At 43.3% G+C, this 5,351-nt stretch overlaps 1 pseudogene; it reads left to right on the top strand.

The window, feature by feature from the left end:
• Positions 1 to 4,669: 4,669 nt before the first annotated feature.
• On the top strand, positions 4,670 to 5,084 carry LOC142434245 (large ribosomal subunit protein eL27-like; annotated as a pseudogene).
• The last annotated feature ends 267 nt before the right edge of the window (positions 5,085 to 5,351 follow it).

Genomic DNA, 5,351 nt, shown 5'->3' on the forward strand with positions numbered 1-5,351 from the left:
TGATACCAAGACCTCAAGTAGAAAGAAAATGTTTTGAAAATGATGACAACATACGTACAGAAGTCCTCGACACAATGGATGGATTATGGATTGTGATAAGAGTTGTAAGAGCCCCCAATAAAATGATTTTTTAATTACAATTAAAATGAAAGCATAGGATGTCAAAATGTATCAAGATGCAGAGAAACAACAGGGCTTAGAAGGAAATAGGTAGTTAAATGGTGAAAATCAGTGACCTAAGTTTCTACCTTAACAAATTATGAGAGAGTGAACTATATTCAAGGTAACATATAATAGGCAATACATGAGTGTGGGGTGAGGGTGTCCCTACAGTCAAATGGGTCCTCAGGAGTGACTTTGCGATTGTGGAAAATAATAGACAGACAGACAGCGGAGCACAAGGGCTCCCTGTCCCTCTTGTAATGGTACAAGCGAGTGAATGTATTTTCCAGTGGGTATATATAATGGGGCTTACAGATCTTTCAAAAGGCAAACGTCATGGAGAGAACATATTACATAGTCAATGGGTAATATCATAAGCGGGTAACATAGTAAAGAAGCAATGAGGTGAATCATCACCTTGACCTAGTGCTACTTGACCTTGGACACCCCTGAGCCCTCCCCAGGGTAGTACTTTCTGGTCAATATCAGCAAGAGATATCAAAAGAGAGCTTGCCATATTTTATGGTGGGTTGGCTATAGAACCTGATTGTTCTTCTCTACGACAACACCCAGGCATGTTGACATTGCCAGACACTGAATGATTCATCTTTCATGGTAGCTCCTTTAGGACTGCTCCTTAATGGAGGGCTATTGGGTGTGGTGGTGGGGGTGGCACATTTTCTGCCTGGAGAACCTGTATTTGAAAACGTTTCTATCTCAGAACAATGGGATCTTTCTCAAAATAGGCCTAGTTTCCCATGCCGGTGGTTGCCAGAACAGAAATAAGGTCAAATACACTCTACCAAGTCCTCAGTTGACCTTACATGAGATGTCAAAGGGTAGAAATTGAACAAATAGAGAAAACCAATGAAAAAATAAAACTAGATCTTTGGAAATATAAAAAAAAATATTGATAAACCAATAGCTATACTGATAGGGATAAAAGAGAGAAAAGACCCAAATCTCCAATATAAAAAAATAAAAGAAAGTAGTCACTACAGATTCTACAAAAATGTTTAAAGATAATACGTGAATATTGTAGATAACCTTATGCCAACAAATTTGAAAACTAAATTGAAATGAATGCAAATTAATTCACTTATCTATTTATATTACATTTCTGTGTGTCACTAAATTGTTCCAAATGGTGTTAAGAAATGGATTTACCAATTTTCATGCTCAGACACAAAGTAAGAGCGTACTCATTGCGCCACAATTGCATTATATTCTTTTAAACAGTTTTATTTGGATACATTTCACATATCATCCGATTCCATAGTTCAATCATACTAGTAAGAGCTGTACAATCATCTCCACAATGAACCTCGGAACATTTGCTTCCTTCTCGTACCCATTGTCATCAGTCCCCTGCCTGCCCCCAAACTTCCCCACCATACTCTAAGAAGCCATCAATGCAGCCTATGGCTCCATAGCTCTATGCAGCCTGGATTTCACATACAGAGAAACAGAAACAAAACTGAAAAGTCAGGTCACTCTGCATGAAACCAGGGCTATTTGCAATGCTGGTGCATGGTCAGAGATGAGTCACCAGGGGCTTAATCCGTGTGTGGACCCTGTGCATGAAGCGACGGGCTCCCACGGTCACCAGAGGCTTCCAGCCTGGTTGTTCACAGTTTAAGCTTCTACCACCCTCCTTCGATTTGGGGTTTCACCTTTGACAATTCCTGGATCACACGGGCTGGCTGGGCTACAATATTAGATTTAATTGTAGAGAGGAAACATTTTTCTCAGCGAGTATACTTTCAAGATCCTGCCAAACAGAGCCAAACACACACAGACGCGTATCGGAAAGAACACTGCAGGATTCACATTTGACCTGGATCATGGGACCTAAGGGAAAGAATGGAACTGGCAGAAGAGGGGTTGACTGAGAGTCCAAAGCGTCTGCATTGGGGCAGTGTCACTATCTTCTCAGGTCCTTGTGAAGACTGTGTGAAGAGCATTTGGCTCTGTGCTGACGGTGAAGTCTGCAGGTGTTTACTACCCACAGACTAAATAAGTCAAGGATTACAACAGCAAACACTGTGTCTCCCTGAAGTTAGGCTCGCAACTGCAGGCCAATGTCAGAGTGCATCCCAGCATGTTCCAGTTCACATGGTGGGAAGAAAACACCTGATTGCTTCTCTCGCGGATTAATAGCCATCAGCAAGCTGGGACTACATTTGAAGGAGCATCTACAGAGAAACAGGGGTGTGTGTGTGTGTGTGTGTGTGTGTGTGTGTGTGTGTGTGTGTGTGTGTCGGGGCATGAATCTGAAAGAGAGGGATCAAACAGTGAAAAGGGGTGATAAAGGGTAACCCCGCACACACAATCGTGAACTTCAGTTATTGTCTCCCTTGCAATGCGGGGCCAATGGCCTGGTGCCAGAAACAGCCCTTCCTCCTCGACTCCACCAAGCCAGCATCACAGGGTTCTGACTTTTTCAGAGGCCAGCCATCCTCCCTTTCAGAATTCCCTTTGTGCGGAGAAGGCGTCCAGTATTACGCAGCAGTATGTTACTAATTGGACACGTTTGACAGCGTTTATATCCAGTGCTTGCTGACCCAAGTCGAGTGCTCTAGGCAACTAAGACTTTAGACTCTGCCTTTGGGGGCACGTAGCATCTTTCTTTTTGTTGTGTTTTTTTTGTTCTTTTATTATTATTATTAATAAATCTTTTTATTGGGGCTCATACAACTCTTATCACAATCCATACATACATCCATTGAGCAAAGCACCCTCATACATTCGTTGCACTTGTCATTCTCAAAATTCACCTTCCACTTGGGTTCCTAGAATCAGCTCGGTTTCCCTTTTTCCCCCTCCCCCTCCCTCCCCGCTCCCCTCTTCCCCCTGGTACGTAGCATCTTTCTTAGGCCACACCAGAAGCACTCAAGGTGAGCAACCCACCTTTTAATTTAGACTGACCTGTCACAGATTTCAGGAATGAACATACTCCTTTGGATTTAAGGCTGAAAAGCCCTAGTGTGAGAAGCAGATGACCTTTATCCTAAGGTTGTGGGATTTGGGTCTTGATCTTTCATTTTAGGGTTCCCATTGAATGGTGGCCTGGGACCACCTTCCATTTATCACAATAAAGCTCTCTCTGCGTTTTGTTTTTTAATTGGAGCCCAGGTGGTGTTGTAGTGACACATGGTGCTGCTAACCCCCAGGCTCTCTGCACGAGAAATATGAAGCTCTCTAGTCCTGGAAGTGTTACCGTCTCGGGAACTCACAGGGGCACATCGACCTGCTCTTACAGCGTCGATGTGAGTCAGAGTTGACTCGATGGCAGTGAGTTGTTGAGAGTTGCTTTGTAATTGACATCTACTAGTCTAGCAGGCACAGTTCTGCCTTTGTGAATTATTATTGAAAGTTTTGCTCTATCCCCAACCCTCATTGTTCATGTAAACAGTGTACAATCAATCTGTAAAAGCCAACAATTCCTATATCATGGTCCGAAAAGGCAGACTATATATCATGTACAATATCCTTTTCTCAACAGTGTTTTAAAGTCTCCACCACTGGCTAAATTAAGATGCTCTTAAGGAGACCAGCCCCTGGAGAAGGACATTATGATGATGAAGTAGAGGGCCAGCGAAAGAGAGGAAGACCCCTAACAGGCTGGATGGACACACTGGCTGCAACAAGAGGCTCGAGCACAGGAACAATTGTTGGGACAGGGCAGGACAGGGCAGTATTTTGTTCTGTTGTGCATCGGGCCACGATGTGTCAAAAGCGATTCTATGTCACCTAACAACCAAACAACAAGGATGATTTTATTTTTAAATCATTGTATTGGGGGCTCATACAACTCTTATCACAATCCATACATACATTAATTGTATAAAGTACATTTGTACATTCGCTACCTTCATCATTCTCAAAACATTTGCTCTCCATGTAAGCCCCTGGCATCACCTCCTCATTTTCCCCCTCCCTCCCCGCTCTACCCTCCCTCATGAACCCTTGATAATTTATAAATTATTATTTTGTCATATCTTACACTGTCCAACATCTCCCTTCACCCACTTTTCTGTTGTCCATCCCCCAGGGAGGAGGTTATATGTAGATACTTGTAATTGGTTCCCCCTTTCTACCCTACCCTCCCTTCACCCTCCCGGTATTGCCACTCTCACCACTGGTCCTGAAGGGATCATATGTCCTTGATTCCCTGTGTTTCCAGTTCCTTTCTGCACCAGTGTACATCCGATGAGGATGATTTTTAATGTTCTCTATTTTAAAATGACATTGATGTCTCTAAAGTGAACCAGACACACATATAAACTAGGTATATGGATGGATTTTAGGCCTGCACTTAATCATAGCCATAATCTGAAAACAATTCGTTCTTATCTCATGACCCTACATGATACTTGTCCTCATGAGGAGATCACCGAAGCTATGGGTGCTATAGCAAAGTGTGGTGAAGGAAAGAGTGCCTGGCTCTCAGTAAGAATAGTATGTGAGGTCCTTTCTGTTGTCGGCCTGAGAGCCTGTTGTTGAAATGGGCAAGTTCATGAAACCTGGTCCTGGCGGGACTCTATTCGGGACGCAAAGCCGTCATCGTGAAGAACATTGACGACGGCACCTCAGACCGCCCCTACAGACACACCCTGGTGGCTGGAATTGATGGATATCCCCGCAAAGTGACAGCCGCCATGGGTAAGAAGAAAACTGCCAAGAGGTCGAAGATCAAGTCTTTTGTGAAGGTGTATAACTATAATCACCTCATGCCCACGAGGTACTCCGTAGACATCCCCTTGGACAAAACTATCGTCAACAAGGATGTCTTCAGAGACCCTGCTCTTAAATGCAAGGCCCGTCGGGAGGCCAAGGTCAAATTTGAGGAGAGGTACAAGACAGGCAAAAACAAGTGGTTCTTCCAGAAGCTGAGATTCTAGGTCTTGAGTCAAAATCATTAAAAACACCCCCTCCCCCAAAAAAGAATAGTACCTGAGGTCTTAAAGACTTGTCTTCAAACAAGCAGCCATAGTGCAGTTCAGAATCATAAAGAATTGGAAGCAGCCCAAATTTTCATCAATAGATGAAGGAATTAAAAAACTCTGGTACATACACACAACCGAGTACTATGCATCCCTGAAAAATAGAAAGAGTTGGAGGATATTATGCTGAGTGAAGTGAGCCAAGCACAAAAAGATAAATACAACATAAGTCCACTGAGGTAC

This window comes from Tenrec ecaudatus, chromosome X, assembly GCF_050624435.1.
Source record: "Tenrec ecaudatus isolate mTenEca1 chromosome X, mTenEca1.hap1, whole genome shotgun sequence".
Taxonomy (NCBI): Eukaryota; Metazoa; Chordata; class Mammalia; order Afrosoricida; family Tenrecidae; genus Tenrec; species Tenrec ecaudatus.